Genomic DNA, 20,925 nt, shown 5'->3' with positions numbered 1-20,925 from the left:
GATTCACTTTGAGCAGGAAGGGGAAGGTGCTACTGATGTCAATGAACACAGCTCTCTTATGAGAAAGTATTACTTACATGAATAAAGACTGCAAAATTAGACAACCAGTAATTAAGGACCTGGCTGATAAATTTGGACCGAGGAGCGATGGTACAATTAGGTAATTTGCTAATTGCATTGAAGAATTAGGTATTAAAAAGTAGAATGTCTCTTTTTTTTTGGTTTTAAGTTCCTAAATACGTACATCTGTCTTGGTAGCACAGAGCTGATATATTCTGAAGAAGATAAAGACTTGTTAAGGACTAAGGGACAGATATTTTAGTGCTCAAGTACTTTTAAAAAAATCCGCCTCTAAGGCCCTTTGCATTTGATAGGAGTCTTGCTAATGAGACAGGCAATTCTCCCATTAATTCCAAGGGCCCAAATCCTTGGCTGGCTAAATTGCTTCCCTTCACTGTCATCCCCATTTACATCAGCCCAGCAGGAGCTGTAGCAGAGATGGGACCAGTATGCAATAAGCCCCATAGTCATTAATAAGACAGCTGAACTTAGCATGATTAATCAGAGTAGATGCTCTATAGTCCCGGCAAGGGAAGGCTACAATCTGTTACAGGTGGAAAACCAGGGTCATTTCACAGACCAGTAAAACAGTTCTATGACATGCATTCACTTACAAGCAGATCTAACCCAGAAGCTTTACCTGTCTGGGATTTCCAAGCCCCGTCTATAAACCTCTCTTTATACGGTGCTAACCGTTCTCAGTGAAAAACAGCTAAGCATCAGCAACATTAGGATCTGGTCACAATCCTTCCTGTAGTCTTTTTTTTTTTAAAAAGCATTCAAGATCCTTGCTTTAAAAAAAATCCCATTCAACAGATTCTTGCCCAAGATGCAATGAGCCAGATTCCTTCCTCTGCTGATTTCATACTTCCCCGATGGCGCTATGGCCAGAACCGGGCCTCGTGATGAGCAGAGCATTTTCCCGAAGTGGGGAACTGGCTCCCACAGCCACTTCTCTCCCTACCCAGGCACAAAGAGCAAGTCAGGGGAGCGTGAAACATCCCTGCACTTTATTTAAATTCTTAGCGGCCCAATGATCCATTTAGGATTGGAGCCACCTGATACAAGTCAAGGCAGCCTTGAGGCTGAATTATATCCATGGTCTATCTTTCTTGTCCAATTGATTCAAGCAGATTGGTAATATATCTGCTATGGTGTTAAATAGTTAAACAAGAGCACTTTGTTAGTGCTTTCTGTATATTCATCTCATTCTGATGAAAGTTAAATTAAGAAATCAATTTTTCAAATCTTATCACAGGCATAAAAATTCTCTTCATTATCCAGGTGGAAGCACTTTGAGCACTGAGATTACTTCAGAACGCAGAGTTAATAATAATTGTGCCTTGACTTCATCATGATGTTTTATTTCTTACACATTCATTTGGATGAAGTGTTGACAATCTGACTCAGTGCTGAACAGGTCTACCGGCTACCCAGCATCAGCTTCTTAAGGGGCACTTTAAAAGATATTAGGTCAAAGCACTACTCATTAAGCAGGTTCATTTTAGTCAGCTCCAAAAAGATTCATGCATTTGTGCTATTACCTGTACATGATATGCACTAGCTTATATTTGGTCTGAACCAATCTTCACTGAAGATTTTAATTCATTGATTTTCATTTTTAATTCATTGATTTTAATTGGAACTGGATCAGAGGGCATATAAGGGTTATTGCTTGGAATACATAAGCAACATAGATTTCTCTTCTGGGCATATTTAAATGTTGTGATTATAATTGTGGCAACATACAGTATACAGGCACTTCTCAAATTAGTTTATCACACACAAATACTGACCATAAGGTATATTTTCTCTATACAAGAGGAGACTGCAATCATGTTGTATTATTAAGCTTTGTAATCCACTGTCATAGAGCACTTTCAATTGCACAATGAAAAACCCACAGTCTTGGAAACGGGCGGTTTAAATGTAAGAAGCTCGAAGGGATGTATGCAATCCAAAGCTGCTTCTAAATCAGCGCACAAGTAATCTCAGCTGCAAAGTCCAAGCCTTTGTCAAAAATGTGTTCACGTGCTACACTCATGAAGATACATTCACTATCTGGATAGATAGCCCTCTAAATGGATGTACTTATGTATGTATTAGTCTCACATGATTCCTGCTCAGTTTGACTATAAGTGTATGTAACGTGACTTAGATATTTGGAAAAAAAATAATGTTCATTGTGAGGAATAGGGTTCCTAGAGTGTATGTTCAGTTGGATGCTGTCTGTAAACAAAAAAAAATGTGCATGTGCAAACACTGTCATTTCTGTTTTTCATTTAAATGGTTTCACTTCGCATTGTGCTGTGACAAATAAATGTTATACCTGTGTGAAACCACTGGGTTGCCCAACTGGTAAATGTTATTCCGTACAACTTTAGTAACGCAGCTCTGTAAAAGCAGTCCCGGTTTTGGACTTTGGACTTGATCCGCTTGTATTTTAGATGAGAAGCTTTTAATCAGTCTTTCCTTATTTGTCACTTGTGGAAATAGTAAACACAACTTCAGTCTCATCTGAAAATCTCAGCACTTAGCATGTTTCGTTTCAGAAACGAATGGCAATAACAGCAGAACCGAAATGTTCCAAGATACCGGTTATGTCTACGATTGTGGAGGACGGGTTCCTAAAACCGGGATCTGTCGCATGAATTCATATGGTGGGGGTAGGACAGCTTATTTTACTGCTGGTATTCTGTGATTTGATGGCAAAGGTCCCCCGGATTTCTAGGATAGTTGCCCTGAGACTATACCAGGTACACCAAACATTGGATTCCCTCTTGAGCCTTGTGATCTTTAGAGCAAAAATCTCCAGGCGGCTGGTTAAATGCTCAAGAAAATCTATCCAGAACACCAATATTGTAAGTATTCCTCAGAGTGCTGAACTGCAGACAACTTGGCAGGTATCCAGTCTTGATGTAGCATCCGCTGCTGGGGTTTTAAATCCATAAGTGACTAGTCGTGAGAGAGGGAGTTTTGCATTCTCTTGTTCGAGCCAAATACACCCATAATTCACTTCGATGTGTCAGCAGTATTTATTTATTCCTGCCAGGTATTGATAGAAAGCTTTTCTGGAAGCAAGAATGAAAACGCAGTAAGATGAATTTTAGAAAGCAAATAATTGGGATTTCTCATGAACTGACCCAAGTCCAGCTTAAAAAGATAGAAAATGTGGGACTTGGGATAAAGTTCTTGGGGCAAAATTCCAGGTTTCTGAAGCCTGACAGTACCAATTCCTAGTTTTGCTATGGACTTCATGTCTGACTATGAGCAATGCTTAATTTCTCTCTTCCTCAGTTCACCCATCTGTAAAATGGGAGGTTAGCTTTTTGCTCCGCCTAGCCTCTTTTGGGCTAGGCTTGTACCTAAATTGCTTTTCAGAGCAAGGACTGTTCTTATAAGGTCTAGCATGCTTGAACCCTGATCTTAGGGTTTCTAAACACATCTGTAGCATAAATAAAGGAAAACTTCATACTAAGGATGATTTTTCTTGAAGAATTCATGAACAGATGTTGCTTTCTTATCAGACTCAACTGGGGAAGTCTAGTCCTCGCCCTGAGGCCTATCATAATAGCTAACAGACAAAAGATTGAGCATACTTACTGCTACAATTAAAAACCTAATTGAGTAAGATGAATAGCAAAAAGCTTGTAGGGGTGGATGGGGGAATGCATCTCTATTGAGAAGAGAAAATGGGGTATAACCTCTGCAAACAGAAGACAGAAAGATTGCAAATGTGGTTGAGTAGAAAGTGATAGACTTGATCAATATAAGGCCACCACACTCCTTTCAATGTTATGCTAACAATCCACTTTCAATGTCAGAGTTCCCACCTTGTATTAATCATTTTCCCCCAATAATGTTCCTTTTAGTGCTTAGTTGGTTTCCATACAAATCCACTGATGGCTTTTCATTCATTTTTCATAGACTTTGCTATCAGTCAGGGGTATTTACATAACTTGATGGAAGTGTCAGCTGTACTGAATTATGTTCTGCATAGGCCCGAAGTCATTTCTCCCTTGCTGTTAATGAGAAATAACAGTCTGCATCAGGTAAATGTAAGAGCTGTAATAGCTTTATCAAGTCACCTTAGTTCTTTTGGCAGGTGGAGGAAGTTCTCAAAACTTTTTCAGACCATGACCCCATGTGGTTGAGTGACTGAACCCCTCCTTGCAGTGTCCCTTAGCACAGTGAGAGCACAGGTCCCACTTAACCCTCTGTCTGAGGCACACAGCTTGTGCTGCATTGCGATACCATGGGGTCTGCCAGCTCCCGACCCCACATAAGGAGTCACAAAATAAACTACCACACTGCACTCAGACAGCACCTCAGTGCTTAATTCCTTACACCATTTCCCATTATTGCGTATGAAAACCGCTAGGAGAGTTGTTCCAATGATGACTATGTGCCCCTACTAGCATCTGAGGAAGATGCATTTCAGCTAATTAAGCAAGTGTTCTTGAGAAAGTATTTTCTGGGAAATACTGGAGTACAAAAAAGGACTAAAATCTAAACCCTTTCATGCCCTAAAAAAAAACAAAAAAACCCATTGGAAATCACAGGTGGCTTCTCTTGAAAGAGCCACTAGTACCATTTGCGATCCAGTTCTCAGTACCCACCATAAGTCGGACAATTACCTACAGTGTTTATCTCCACAAAGTTAAGGCACTCTCAGAGAACATTTGAAAAACCTGTTTAACCTAACCTCCCTAGACCTAAAAGTCACTTAACTCTAGGAAACAATGGGCAGCGCTTCCTTGTGATGTATCTACGTCAAGCTGGGCAATTATTTTGGGCTTCCTGAGTTTTGGCAAGCCATTGAGGGCTGCATGACAGGCAGCCCAGAGCAGATAACTATTAATTTTCTAAATTTTTTAGGGGCCCCGCAGGCCAGATAGAATGGCCTGGTGGGCTGCATCCGGCCCCCGGGCCGCATTTTGCCCACCCTTGATCTACATATTGACTATTTAACCATGCAGTAAACATCTTAACGTCTACATGTGCACCTCTATTAGTGCACACAAAACTAATAAACTCTGCAGCAGGGTAGGACTTGTAAATACAAGCCCTACCCTGCATGTGTAGATGCCAGGTCAGCTGGCTGGGGCATGAGGGTGCTTCAGTATGGGGGCTTCATTGGGAAGCTCATGCCCCAGCCAGCCCCTCTGCAGCACATTGAGCCAGGTCGGAGCAGCCCTGGGCTGGCAGGCTGAACCCCGATGCTCCCTGCCCACTGGGGCTGCTGTGACCTGGCTCAATGTGCTGCAATCCAGGCGCACATGTAAACTGCACGCCTGAGAGCAATAAACTCGGGAGCAATAAGCTCTGGAGTTTATTGCTGCACATTAATGGTACGTGTAAATGTGCCCCCTGAATCCGAATACAAGCATAACAGCTGGCTTCTCTTTACATGACAGGACAGACTTGAACTCCGTCTGCCTACACTTAAATTCTGCAAAGAAGCAATTTGAAGCACTTGGACCCAAAATCTTCAAAGAGGTTTAGGTTCTTAACTGCCATTGAGGTCACTGGGTCTGGGACCCTTCTTGGCTATTCACAAAAACCACTAAATAGGTGTTATTAGGCAACTGTGTCATCTCACTGAAGTCAAAGGTTCGCAGGCTTCTTTGGGTCTCTACAGAGCATCCTTCTACACATCAGCCACACAGACAGAACTGCCCCATTGCAAGGAACAGACAACTGACAACCGGGGATGGGGGTTTCTACAGCACAGGAATAAATGAGATCCTTTATCCAGATTCCCTTCTCCCCCGGTAGGCTGACTTTGTTTTGTTGCTTGAGCAGCCAAGCTACATAGGCTTCCGTATCGAAACCATTTTCATCTGCTCCCTGAAGACGTTTGACCTCTGGCACCAGTGTTCACAGTTCTCCCCTCAGTGCCCCTCTGCACTGTAACTACAGGGAGCTGGGTTGCGTTTCTAGCTCTTTGGCTGCTTGAGCCCACTGAAGTCCAGGTCCCCTGTCTTGCCCTCTATCAAGAGGACTGGATGTGGCCACAGAGGTCCTGAGCTTTGCTTTTTTTTCACTCAAGTTCCCATGGAGGCCCCAAATATAAAAGCAGAACCCAAGGGCATTTGTGCACGAGCACCACCAACCCTATGAGTTGCAACCAGGAGGCACAGCTTAAAGACTAAATGGATGGTGAGGAATTTGCTCCTTCCCCTGTAGAATCTTAAATGAAAGATCTCTTTCCAAATTCATTTGATAAATAATCCACTGAGGGTGCAGGGTGGGTGGGGAGCAGGCACTTCTTGACAGACTCAGGAAATAGCCTCTCAAACGACTGCTCTCCGATTTGTCACTGTTTCCTCATAGCTGTTGTTTTATCCATTGAGCCTCATGGGATCAGATGCCAGCCACTGGCTGATTAGCTCACATGAAAGTGGATGCATTTCAAGAGGTTTGGGGTGACGTATGAAGTCTCATTACAGTTTATTAGCAGCGCTTTCTTCCGATGCAGAGCAAGCAAGTTGAGTTGCTCTCAGGAAGTCAGAATAAGGTCCAAAGAGTCTCCACTTCTGGAGACTGGCCTTCATCACCGATGTAGAGCCTCACCTTGTGGCTTCCACTTCCCCTCCCAAAGCCACCATAAACATCAGCCCCAGCTTTCTCCTGAAATGGGCTATTTGTGAGGTTTTCTCTGTAGACCTCTTGTCTTCCTCCCCATCTCTCTGCCACAGAGAAGCCCATCAATACTCGTTCTTGAACTGGAGCCAATTGACAGCTAAACTGAGTTAAGAGGCCAGTAAGTTATGGCACTATCCCCTGACACTGGCAGTTGCAAAAGGAGCCACATCAGACAGTAGCCTCACTTTTATCCTCACTGGATAAGGGCACGTTCTTCAAGAGGATCTGCAGGCACATCCGTTTCAGAGACCCAACCTCAGACTCCAGCTTCATTAGGTTGGATGCCCCCACACTGAGGCCTGCAAAGCTGGACAACACCTGAAAATCTGGGCCTCTTTTTGTTTTAAAAAAAAATGATTAGTACAAAATATTGGACCCAAGTCACTGTGCTGAATTGGCTGACCATGCTACAATTCAGGCAGTAACGACTTAAACATTATTTTTTTTTGGTGGCTAAGTAGGAACACAAGACTTGTCACTTAATTAGACACAGTTGAGACCCCTTAAAAAAAAAATGGTGCCTAGTAGCCCGAATTAAATATTGAATCCTAGAGCCAAATAAATAAATAAATACAATCAGAGCTTACTGAAAGACCAGCAAACACTAGAAGATAATTGCATCATGAAGTTCTAGTACATCTAAGCCTTTGAATGGAGTTAAGAGGACACTGCATGCAGAAGAAATTAGATCCTGAAGCTGCTTTTCATACAGGTAAGCAAAAAACTGATCAACGCAACACTCAAGGCATCATAAAGGAATAGCAGGTAGTAGGGTAGGATGTTTTACAAACCAGAAGGCATCACAGATGGAATCGGTGCCTGCTACCAGCACTGGCACAGTAATGCATCAAGAGGCAAAGAGCTAGATCTGCTCGAGGAAAGAGCTGCCTCCAGTGCGGCAAGAAGCAAACTGTGCAGGGATGTTTCAGTATTACTCAGTTCTCATTCAAGATTTGGGTTTTTTCCCTTTTAAAAGGAAAAATGTTGTCAGTGCAAGTGCTTGGTGGTTTTGTTTTCTGACCCACTGAACTGAAAATGTTTGTGAATTTTAGTTAAACAGATACAAATTAATTCAGTTCAGTGCGTGGTACTCTCTCCTACCTTGGGGGTCTTCAAGAGGAGGCTGGACAGATATTTGGCTGGGGTGATATGATCCTGGCACCCGTTCCTGCCCGGGGCAGGGGGTTGGACCTGATGATCTGTTTAGGTCCCTTCCGACCCTAAGTACTATGATACTATGATATGTATAAGCCAGGTTAATGAAACCCAGCATTTTTCTTTTTCAAATCATGAGACAGTATTTCTGTTACTAAAGCTGCTGTTTCTATACGTGGTAGACCCAAAAGAGTGCTCTGAGTGAGTAATATTGTGCAGTAATAGAGAGACATACGGGGAGGGCGGGTTTAATTAAATAAAAGCATGATCAACCTCTTAATTGGCTAAGGCTTCAAGCAGACAATAACAAGTGGCTGAAAGAACTGCCATTTCTCTATGAAAGAAAAATGCAACCGAGAGCCAGTCGGTGATTGGAACAAATTGAAAGTGTCCAACTGAAAAACATGTGATACGTGCCATATCCTCACGTATCACAGTCTGAGAGAAGATAACTTCCATTAGAAGACACCTGGAAGAGGGATCATCCCCATGCCCGCGTTCTTCACTCAGCATCAGAACCAGAATGATTAAACTATACGATGGAAGCCATTTGAATCATATCACCTATACAAAGGTATAAGAGAAAGAAAACAACAACCTTATATTGGGATATTTCAGAGTCAGTTCCTAGGAAAAACACAGCTGCCAGTGACAGTTTTCATAATGCTTTGCTTACGAGTCCTCTTGGAAATCTGATGTCCAACAGTCATTTTAAGTACTGTATTAAACCTCCAAATAATGGAGGAGTGGGGGGGAAAAAAAATCAAAGTTTTAACAACAGAAGAAATGCTTAAAAAAACACTACAACATCTGTGCTTTGTTTAGTTTAACAAGGGACTCATTTGTAGCGTATAGAAGACTGCCTGTAGCTGCAATGAGTATCTAATGCAATTGCACACACAGTTTAGACGTTATAAAGGGAAAGCCTGTCTCCCGACTCAGATAACATTAAAGGGAGTTCTCATGGGAGCTGGTAAGGGGTTTAGGACCAAAGCAAGGGGAACAAAAAACAAACCAAAACTAAACTAAAATCAACTCTCAGACATGCAGCCCCCGTAGAGACTCCTTATGGTCTTTAATGAGGCTAGGAACAAGCATTTCACCTTTAGACCGTGCTCCATGCTTTGCCCATTAGGTTCTGTGGATAATGGATTTGATCAGTGGGAAGCGTAGGAGAAGTTACCTTTGTCGTCTATAGCCAAACATTTAACATGCTTCTGGGACTATCCGTGCCGATTCAGTTGCTTATATCGTTGTTAGGTACCAGCTCCATCCAAGCTGGTCAGGAAAGAAAATAATGACAATAAAGTGTCCTTGTGACCCAGCACTCAGTTTGGGCAAGGAAGAGTCATGGTGCTGTCAGCAGACACGCTGGTAGTTTCAAAGTCCTATTTAACCCAACTGCTCCAATTCCAGCGTTTGCGGCCAGAAATAGCAGCGAGGTGCCATAGGGCGAGCGTTGTTCTCTCCCAGGCGTGATACTGGGAAATAGGGGTCGTGCTGTTTCCTTGGCTGTGTCGGAGTCAGACAATCAAATCTGGCAGCTGAACGTTCGTTTAGCCACCGCCACAAAAGTTCAGCTCTCAAAGGGAACAGAGCCGCTAATTCGATTCTGCTGAAGATCATTGTGTATGACTTGTTCAGAGGATAAAATTAGCAGCTGCAGCAGGTCTTCCTAGCACGCTTACAAAAGCTGGTAAGTACCCCTGGGAAAAAATAAAAGGATCAACCTGACACCCCAAAATATAATTTAAGACTAATCATTTGTCCCCAGCTGTTACAGGTTGTGCTGGCCTCTGGTCCACCCCAGGAAAATGAACTTTCACTCCCACTTCCTTCATGCTTTCAGACACAGCTGGCAGGGAGGTGCGGGCCTATTAATTATATTCCTGGTTCGACCTCACAGGTGAAGAGTCCAATTTGTACTTCGACATCTGCCCCTGGCTGCTGCATCAGTGCCACCGCCCGGCATCCCCACGGCGCTGCCGCTCCGACAGCTGTCTTCTCCTTGTCACTTGGAGTGAGGACCACGTGGGAATGTTATTGCTCAGAAGCCTCTGCAGGGAGGCTGTGTGCCAGTAACGCTGACTTGAACAGAGAGCAGCCTCTGAAGTATCTACTGGACTGCAGCCACTGTCAAAGCTTCCTACCAAAAGCCAGCTCGTGTTAAGCAACCCACAGCAGTCATGCACCATCACTGAAGTGACAGCCTGTCAGAGGGAAGTGATGGGCACCAGCGACGCCGTATTCCCCCATGCACCCACCCTCTCGAGGAAGGCAGATCTCGGGCCTTGGCAAGGGAGGCTGGATGGAAGACAGAGCATAGCAGCCTAGACGTTGAGGACAAGGTGGTGCTGTCAGGAGATGGCATGTCCTTGCCTGGCAGAGAAACTGAGCTGTTGCAACTTCCCTGGCGAGGGGCACGAGCTGGGAAGGAGGGGGTGGAGGCCAGGTGCCCAGGTACAGAGCTGCTCAGAGGCACTGAGAGCAAACAGCGGAGCCCTGTAAAAACCCGTCAAGGAAAGTTTCTAGCAGCTCCTCGCCAGTCCCAGTAAAGACTCCGGGGATTGTCCTAGAGAAGAGCAACTGAAAACGGACAGCTTGCTCCTGCACATCACAGCTCATAAGGCATCCCACGGCTCCGATGTGTTGGGTTCAAGTTAAACATGTAAAACTCATGGAAAGAAGGAAAACTAGCACTGCACACAAGGCTTTCTTCCGGGGAGGAGCAGAGTAGTACCGTGCATGTCCCTACCCTATCCCACTCCTGCGTAATGATAGAAAGTGAGGGTTGGAAGGGACCTTGGGAGATCATTGAATCCCACCCCTGCTGAAAGCAGGACCAGCCCCAATGATATTATCCCAGCCAAAGCTTTGTCTAGCTGGGTCTGAAAAGCCTCCAAGGATGGTGACTTCACAACCTCTCTGGGTCACCTGTTTCAGTGCTTTACTACCCTCATTGTGAGAAAGTTTTTCCTAATATCTAACTTAAACTTCCCTGCAGCTTGAGCCCATTGCTCCTTATTCTGTCATCTGCCCCCGCTGAGAGCAGCCCAGCTCCATCCTCTTTGCAGCCCCCCTGCCGGGAGCTGAAGGTTGATATTAAATCCCCTCTCAGTCTTTGTTCCTGCAGACTAAATAAGCCTGGTTCCCTCAGCCTCACAAGTCATGTGCCCCAGCCTCCTAAACATTTTCCTTGCCCTTCGCTGGACTCTCTCCAACTTGTCTACATCCTTTCAGTAGTGGGGGGCTCAAAACTGGACACAGGACTCCAGATGTGGCCTCCCCAGTGCTGAATAGGGGGCAATAATCACGTCCCTTGATCTGCTGGCAATGCTCCTGCTAATGCAGTCCAGTGTGCCATTAGCCTTCTTGGCAACCAGGGCACACTGCTGGCTCATATTCAGCCTACTGTCCACTGTAACCCCCAGGTCCTTTTCTGCAGACCTGTGGCTTAGCCTGTCAGCCCCCAGCCTGTACTGGTACATGGGATTGTTTGGTCTTAAGCATACAACTTTGCACTTCTTCATATTGAATATAATGAAATTTCTGTTGTTCCAACCCTCCAATTTATCGAGGTCTCTCTGAATCCTAGCCCTACCCTCCAGTGTATCTAGTACTCCCCCCAGCATCTGCAAACTTGGTGAGGGTGCACTCCATCCCAGCTTCCAGCTCACTGATGAAGATATTGAACAAAACTGGCCTCAGGACCAACCCCCGGGGTACTCCATTGGATACCAGCTGCCAACAAGACATCTTGCCATTGATTACTACCCTGTGAGCCCAATGATCCAGCCAATTTTCGATCCATTTTACAATCCATTCATCCAACCTGTACTTCCTTAGCTTGTTTGCAAGAATGTTGTGGGAGACCATCTCAAAAGACCCCCTGAAGTCAAGGTATATCACATCCACTGCTCTCCCTATATCCACAGAGCCAGTCATCCCATCATAGAAGGTAATCAGGTTGGTAATGCCAACTGCTTGAGACTATGGGCCTTCTGGAGAGGCTGGTGGATTCACAGCTTCCAGTATTACTTCCAGGGACAGCAGTCATTGAGGTCTAGCACTTATCCAAGTCGGACAAGCTCGAAGAGAGAATAGCGCCATTCTTTAGGTGTTCAAAGCAGCCAAGTGACGTGAACTATTGTTTTCAACAGACATCTCCCGTACAGAACAGTCCGGCAGCCCGTACACTGTGTACACAGACCAGGCATAGCACACGAAAGACCTGCGTGGACACCTTTCATACAGTATCAGTCTGCCCTGACCCAGGTCTGGACAGTCAGCAATGTCTCAATCACCCATTCAGTCAAGTGGCCAATTTAGCCACATTTAGCATCACCCCCTACCTCTCCATTGCTGGGGGCCTCTAAAGCAACTGGCTCTCTTGGTTGTGCCCAAAAAACACCCAAGGATTAGAGGCTGCACAATGGAAGAGGATTAGTTTCAATCCAAGCGGTGTAAAAATGCAGACAGGATTATGCTGTACTAGTTTAGTCGCGCTCTTATTTAATTGTAAGGGACCTGAAAAGAGAATCTTTAGGAAAATTACCTTCCTCACCTACAGTGTAATGGGTTGCTTTGTTCTACCGGCAATACAATGTGCAGCTTTCCAACCAAAGACCTCTGATATTTTAGCAAGCTTTTTTTCCTTTTAAAGAACCAGTTAGCCGTTTGCCAATAATCCTGGACAGAGCTCTATATTTACTCCTAATTAACCAAGATGACAAGAATTCAAGTACAAATTGCTCTTACAAATTAAAGGTTACCCAGACACTGATGTCAGGCTTTGAAATAGCTTTGGGTGGTGTTACGCATGAAAAATCATCATAGCTTAACTAAAAAAGGAAACATCAGTTTCCACATAAAATGCCAATTTCTACATCTAAAACTTGGAGACTTCTTTTGGTAGACAAAAAAAAACCTCTCCCCCTGCAAAGAGGAGGATTAGGGCTATAAAATATTCATTCCTCCCCTTCTGCTGGGAATGTAGATGAATTTGTTGTCCATTTTTCACATTCAGATAACCACAAAGGCAAACAAATAAATAAATAAAAATTAAACACAAATATAGCCTGGCAGCCCAAAAGTGTCAACTGTTTTGCAATGATTTCTTCCCCCTTCCCAACTCACACCTCCCTTTATAGACATCTAAGATCTCATTAGTATTCAGCAAATTCCCCCTGCATAGCAGGGAGGATCTTAAGTCTCCAGCACTGCGTGGAAAGCAGAAACCTGACCCTGAGAGATGCTTGAACAAATGGTTTGGGGACATATAAAATAAATGACAAATTGTCTCCTGCCCAACTGCATCTTATGTTGCTGCTCTGTGACCCAGAGGTCTGGCTATTAAAAGGATGGTGTTCTTCAGAGGGACTATTTCAATTAATCGAGTGTAGGTGGACACTGTACATGAGCAAGATTTGGGGGCCTGCAGACAGAAAATGGTGCGACACAAAGGGCTCCTGCATTTAGTTTCTTGTCATTTGTTCTTCTTCTGGCCCTGGGCATGACCGTAAACTGCATCCGACTGGAGGGCCTGGTGGCAATGTGGTGGGGCTACTTGTGGCAGGATAGCTCCTATCAAATGCTGTATTGTCTACTGTTGCAACCTTCGGCGTAAGGTCAATATAGGGTACCTTAAAACCCTAGCCCCCACTGCCTTGTGGGTACTCCTTGGTTGGAGAAAGGCTAAGGGCCACCACCCTGAACGTCTGGACTCGGTCTGGCCTTTGGACTCCGTCTCAGTGGTCTAAAGGGGGGGCGGTGGGTCTAGGGCAGCCTCCACTCCTCCATACTCTTGTCATGCGCGTTGAAGGTCTTGGCATGACAGCTGCAGGACTCCAGACAAGCAGATTCATCAGGCACCTAACTAGATCTCCTACCTCAACCATGGATCCAGAAGATGGATGGTTGCCTACTATTACTTGGTTCTTCTTACACAAATTACTCAGGTTTCCAGCTCCAGCTGGATTTTTGGTTTTGGTTCACACTGAACTGGGTCCTATTCCTTCTGGTTCTTTGGGATTTGTATAGACTGGGGAATGGGAGCCCCGTCTACCACCCAGGCACATGCATGGAGCTGAAGACAGAGATGCTACAGTCCTCCACTCCCTCTTCACACACAACCCCTGCCAACACCATCCCCTCAAAGTGAATAGTATAGTCTACACTTCCAAATGGCAAGTCAGAGATTTCCCTATTAACGTATTTTCCTCTACACTTTTGCCCAGGCACAAACGGGCCAGAGGTAATTACAAGCCTTGCCTGAGGCTCCATGCCAAGTAAGTATCAAGCTACTAGATCACATTACCTCGCTTAGAGAACTACAGAAACCAGGGGAAATTCCCATTACAAGTTCATCACTATAGCATACAGCAGCTAATATCGTCAAGCCCAGTTTCCTTCAAAACCATACTCCAAACCTAGCAGCAAGGATACTGAGCTCATAGGGTCCAATCCCCTACCCATAATGGATCAAGAGCATCCTATTTGTAGCAGATGAGGACAGCGAAAGGGAGCCACGTTTTGTTTCCAGCTCCTGCTCTGATCACCACAGAGCTGTTTTATTACGATCCTCCGCCGTCAGCATTGCTCTTTAATACAGAGAAATGAGGGGAAGAAGTCGAAGTTCAGACTGATTGCGCAAGTGTTGGTCCTTGAGATCGCCATGCTGGTGCAAAAAATTAAACGCCAAAGCATTTTCCTGCTGCAGGAACTAAAAGACTTGTTAGCTTCAGATTTCTTGAAACAAAAAAGTAGAGGCAAAGTGTTCAGATGATGCTTCTCAGCCTTATTTTCAGAGCTTTTGCTTTGCAGGAACTCCCGGCACAAGCAATTCTGCAGAGCAGTTATGCACTTTGAAGATGTGAAGCTCACAACGAAGGTTCCCGGCTAATAAAAATGCATTAGATACAGCAATGAAAGTTAATTGTAATGATCAGCAGTTCCCCGTCTTGGGCATGGCTCATGCCCCAGAGACCACAGCACTTGGTAAGTTAACCCAGGCTAAACTAACTCATTATGAGCCCAGTCCAAAGGCTGTCAAGCCAATAGGAACTTGACAGCAACCTCAGGCTCTTTGTGCCTTACGCAGCCCATTTGAAAAACTTTTAAGAAAAGTGGTCACCTCAAGCCAAATGCAGCATCTAAGCCAAGGTCTCCTCTTCCTTTTCCAAAGAAAACCTGAACAAGTGGGGAGTCAACTCAGAGGTATACTAAAGCCTCAAAATTAATGAGAGGTTCAAAATTAGGAGATGTGGGCTGCAGATACAAGGTACGCTGCTGTGTCAGGTCTTTGTCCTGAGCCAAGATTTTAATCTAAGTCAATGGTCAGACTTTGTGGGGCTTTTTATGTGAGCAAACCCAACTTTTCAAGTTTGCTTAGATGGAAGTACTAATAATACAATCACCCAACACCTTCAGTTTAAGAAGCTAGCACTATTTTCATATTTGAGCCTCAAAATTATGTGTCGTCCAAAGAGTAGATGGGTCAATGAGTGCAGAGGTCCATCACCTTGACCGAGGCAACCCCAAAACAGAGATCTGGAGCCAGGAACAGGAATCAACTCTCAAAGCTCACGTTTCAACCACAGTTCAAGAAACCCGATTCAGAGCCATTGCACTCTTATCACACCATAGCACCAATTTCTGCGCATTTTCTCCCATCCCTCCCCACCCGTCCCTACACATTTGTTCCACATAAATGCCTAATGACATTCACTTGCGGGCTCTCTTTGATATTCCATGTCACTAATGTTTAAAAATACACTCTAATGACTCACGTCTCTTTATATGACAAGGCATGTCAGCGAGCTGTTATGACTCAGGCGCAACTGAAATGATGTACTCTCCAGACTTTCCCCTTGGTAGGGGTGGGACAGTAGCTTTGCAGCTCTTAATGGCAGCCTGCAATTTCCACAAATATATATGCATCAGTAAATAAGGATGATCCTTGTTCCCGTGCCAGATTGCTGGCTGATCTGACGTCTTCCACAAACCAGGTTAAGAGTCAAACAAGGGCTGTCATTTTCTTTTGTGACACACACCACTCCGAGGTCTAGTTGAGCATCCAGCATCTTTTTTGGAAAAAGCCACAAACAAAACAAAACAACCTCCCCCCCTCAAACAAAACAAGCTATAGCCCCTAAAAGTGTCTGTGGACATGAGGACAGCACAGCAATGTCCTTGCAATTAAATTAGGGTTCACTTCTCAACTGATGTATGTCAATATAGCTTCAAAGAGCGACATCAGCATCATACAGGGAAGAATTTGGCTCCTAAAATATTTCAGGAATGGAGAATTTCTGGATCTCTCTGCAAGAGGAACTATTTGAGAGCCGTGTTTCATTTACAAACTGCAGAAGAACGCTTTGTTTCAGCAGCAAGTGACACCTCAGCACATCCCCAGCTGTTGTCTAGCTGCCTAAGCCCCATCTATGGCATTGCTGGATTCATGCAGACAGGCAGCCTGCGCTACACCGGCTGTTCAGCGAAGACCAGCGATTGCTCCCTGCCTGTCCATGGGAGCGCCCAGGTTTCTTCTCGCAGGAAGAACGTTCTAATTTCTACTTAAAACAGGACAAATCTCACGCTGTGGATGACTAGCGCACCCCAGGCCTATGGTACAGTTATAAAATGTTCCAGCTACCCAGGTCGGGGAGAACAGTTGGTCTGGGATGGGATTGGCCCAGTGTTATCAAGCTGTATTCATGCACTGCGTTAGGGTTTACACAAGAAATAACCAGATTTCTCTCTTTGGAGTCTGAAGGGAATGGAGAAGAGAATGTAAAGGAGGGGGAGAAAAAAAAAGTCCAAAATTTTGCCTTTCTTTAACCACACTGACAGCTTGTCCTTTACCTTAGGAGCCCTGGGTTAAAGTCCTAGCTTTGCCACAAGCTGGATTTTGATGGAATTGCCATAGCCCGTCACAGCTCTCAGCTCACACCCTAAATCTCTTACCGTTTAAGTTACCATCATTAGCTCTTGCCCTTTGGCCAAGGCCCAGAAAAACGAGAGGTTTCCGGTCGTGACTGAGGTACAGCTGGGACTGAACAAGTACAGCGCCTGCCTACACAACATGCATCTTCAGAGGGACATATCTGCACATGGACCAAATCCCACACAAAAATTAGAGTGACCTACATTTTCCAGGTTTTGTTAGGCCCAAGCCATGTACTCGCCGTGGAGGAAATGGAGACGGTACTCTGCTCAGATTGAGCAAATACTTGCTCAATAATTCATATTAGTAAGTCAGTGCCATATGACTGATATGTAGTCATTTAGAAACCAGGAAGCGGCAGACTGTTAAATGAACAAACTCATTTAGATGCTGGCCACCCAACCATCTTAAAGCCACTGTGTTTAGACCATTCTGATATACAACAAAAGCAAAGTTATGTTTTACCAAAGCCAACTAGGAAGCCAAGCAACAGGTTAGGAAGTGTCTATAGAATTATAGTATTTAGTATTAAAAAAAAAAAGACTCAGGCTTTTCCTATTGTTGGCAAGTAACTGGATTTCCTTTTATGTTAGGGATAGCAACAAGGTGGCAATAAAATCGTATCTTCCTTGATATGTAATATCCAGTCTACTTAGTTATCTTGTATAAGCAATATTCTTCAAAGAAGTAGAATCCATATAAATCACGCGTGATCAAGATATGCCTACCAAGATTATACACACACCTGCACACATGCAGAGAGGCTACTTTGAAGTCTCTGGAAAACAGATTAAATGAGCTCTCCGATGAACTGTACCATGAAAAATGTCAAGATCAGGCAAGATTTGATTGAACAGATGAGGATGAAGTGGTATTTACCCAAAAACCAGCCAGTGTGAATGGGAAGCAACAGATCATGTAGCAGTTTTTAGTCCCCATACCGAGACCTCCCTATTCTAATCAGGTTCACCAGGCAAATTGTTATGTGCTCCCAAAACAGGATGATAAGAGGATCATCTGTGTACACTTAATGCACACATCATTACAGTCTTTTTTAGAGCATCCTCGTACTTGTGCATCCTGGCCCATCATCTCTGCCTCTCCTTTTTGCTTGCAGCACTATTAACTGATCCAGTTATCTTCTACCAGGAGAAAGGTATTCTTCCACCACCGCTGTTGAAAGAAGAGAGCGTTCTTGCATTGTGCACAGGAAGAAGCAAGGTTTTGATTTCCGAAATCCCCCCCCAGAAGCCCACACCTGACACTTCAATAAATTAAATCTCTGTTTTCAGAGTCATCCTTTGCAGCTGTTATCATGAGGTAGAGAGGGCCAGAGCACCAAGCCCTATTTTTTCAGATTAGGGCTAGGTACTTGCCATAACCAGAATCAGACAGGGAGCCTGCACAGAGCACTGAGGACCTGCAGGATGTGTTCTTGCAACTCTTACGTGGGAGGCAAGCTGTTACAAGCCCAGCCAGCCGGAGCCTCTGCACAGCCTTCTTGATTAGCCCAACAGCAGAGTGCAACATCCAGCAAGTGAGACACTCCTGTGGCTAGTGTGACCTTTGCTTCCTCCTCATTGTCCAAGTGCCATCTCCCAGCTGGGAGAAGGATGGAAGAAATTTCCCACCACTGCAGCTCAGCGCATGGCGAATAGCAGTGATGAATCCCTTATAACTCCCATAGCACGACAACAGAGAGCCACGCACATGGAGAAGATGCACATTTTGTTCTTCACTCTAAAGGTCCAACCTAAGCTTATACACCAAGTAGACCCAACTTTCTGTGCCCTATGCTAAACTTAGATAGGCACCAGTTAGCATTTGTTAGAACAGAATTAAAACCTGCAATGCAGCCCAAGCCCCTGGCTTCAGCCCTTTTTGTTCAGTAGCTTTATGAAAAAGTAAACGTGTAGAGTGCAGCTAATCTAATGTTCCAGCTAACAGAGTTCTGGAGATGGAGATTTTACATGATTAAGATGGAGGAGGAGGATTGCTGGCCTCAAATGCTAATAGCTTGATTAGCAGAGCAAGGTTTCAAGTTGTATTTCCAAGATCTGTATCTAATGACCAGGCAGGAAAAAAAAGCTGTGATCTCTCCGTGCAGCTTTAATTGCTAAGAGTGATTAGCAATCCTTTGCATACAAGATATTGCAGCAAAGTTTCTCTACCTGGGGGAGAATCCTTTTGCCTTAGGACAAGATAATTTGCAGTCCGCCATAACTCACCCATTCGAGCTTAGAAACTCCAATGACAGACCAAAAATGCCGTCTACAAATCACAGGCTGAAAGACGGTTGTAGGCAGCCTAGGTACAGATCCCAGTTGCCCAAGTGCAAGCCTTTGGCTCCCTAGGTCAGGTGGCACCCAGGCAGCATCTATATGCTTGCCACAGTTCCTTCTTCCTGCATGCAGCTGAAGTCACCCTTGTAAGTCACAATCCAGAAGTGCAATGGAGTGAAGTCAGTGGTCAAGCTCAAAGTTTATATGCAGAGATTTCCATGTGGAAGCAAATGATCCTGGACCTTGTGGGCAGATATCCACAAGGCTCCTTGCTGAAAACCTGGAATCTACTTTGTAAGAGGGAAGATTCGCATACATCGAGTCTCCGCTATGATCTGTTCTTACCCCAAACAGCGTGCAGAAAATAGCCTGCAAAATGCATGACAAGTAGTCCTGGAGCCTGCTTCTGTTGCCTCTTCTGGCTTTCGAGATGCAGCATTCATTGCTCCTAACAGAAAACCGAATTTCCGCTTTCTTCCACTAAGTGCTCTCATTACTGGATGTCTGGGATATTAGCTCTCTCTTAAGGCTCACGCTCATTTTGCTGGAGAATGTTATTCATGTGAGCAGAATGAATTATCCCCAAATTTCTCAGCACAAAGCCATCATTTTCAATTACTATATCATGCTGGGCATTGTCACTGAACATGCATTTAGTATAATTAGTCATTAGATTAGTGGCATGAAGGAGAATACATTAAAGCACTGGTTGCACACACTCACTTACGGATGCAGGCAAAATTATGCATATTTATTCGTCAACTAAACACATTGTGGTAGAGCTGACAAAAATCCATCTCCAGCTGCTCTATTGCCTGTGCATCCCGAGCTGCCTGGCCGTTAAAACATGGCTATTTGGCAAAAGATGGAGGAGACCCACTGGGTTTGGATCTACTCAGGTTTTGCTGGCCTGTGATCTTCCACCGCAAAGACTATATCCACGGGGCAGACGCTTCCTGACTGTCACAATGACCTCTGAACTTTTTCCAGCCTCTCTTTTAGACAAGCTTAGCATGAAACATTTAATGACCACAGGCCATTTATTTCCCTGGAGTGCAGATTTCACCCTGCGAGTCGCCTTCTGACCTCGGCGCAACAGGGCTGGCTTGACTACTTACCTGGGAATTCTTCCCCCAGGGCCGTGAGCTGCCAAACTTGGCTCAAGATCCAGGATCCATGAATACAATGCCAAGCCATTTGTGCCCTACCTCTTCCCTTGCTTCTATAACAGCACAGCAGAACCAGATGTTTGGGTCTGAAATGAAGCATCCAGTCCAACAAAGTGCCCTTGACTTACATTGAAAGAAAGGGGTTTTGGAAGTGCTCACCGCATTGGAGCAACTACCACCATGGCTCCCAAGCATCCAGCATTGAACCGGAATAGAAATCTAGAGGGTGGTTAAAGGTAACTAGGAAACCCCGTACCTATAACTGCATGCACTTTTCACCGTGGGCATTTCTTCTCTTTTCACTGGCCCATATTACTTCTGAATCTCTTTCACTCCCAGACTGATCAAACCCAGCCTAGTAACAAGCTCTTAGGCTACAGCTTTCTAACCCCCACACCAATTCATTATTGGAAGAGAATACTTTGATTTCTTGATATTTGTCTAATGCAACAATTGAGACCTGCCAGGAATGGTTCTTCACTTCTCTCCTATGCGGTTTTTGAACAAGCTGAGCAGTATGAAAGCGTAAGTAGACACACATGGGGAGCAGAGGGAATAAGGCTGATCCTTCATGCTAATACAGACTGGAAAATAATCTAATTGTAATTCAGAGTGAAAATTGATTTGTTCAATGAATGCCCATAGTGTTGTAAGGATGTGAGCAGGA

The 20,925-nt window shown here is 44.5% G+C and overlaps 1 long non-coding RNA gene across 2 annotated transcripts in view; it reads right to left on the bottom strand.

Annotated features, from left to right (window-relative positions):
• Positions 1-1,066: 1,066 nt before the first annotated feature.
• The window catches only part of LOC102380565, a 41,523-nt gene continuing 21,664 nt past the window's right edge, over positions 1,067-20,925 (bottom strand). For both annotated transcript variants that reach the window (XR_003094822.1, XR_001358273.2), the window contains 2 exons: positions 3,894-4,082; positions 1,067-3,131 (listed from right to left, as the gene is read on the bottom strand). This is a non-coding gene — a long non-coding RNA (uncharacterized LOC102380565). The remainder of the gene's footprint in view (positions 3,132-3,893; positions 4,083-20,925) is intronic.

Source organism: Alligator sinensis, unplaced genomic scaffold (assembly GCF_000455745.1).
Source record: "Alligator sinensis unplaced genomic scaffold, ASM45574v1 scaffold741_1, whole genome shotgun sequence".
NCBI lineage: Eukaryota > Metazoa > Chordata > Crocodylia > Alligatoridae > Alligator > Alligator sinensis.
Note: the sequence above shows the minus strand (reverse complement) of the source record. Positions and strands in the feature narration are given on the sequence as shown.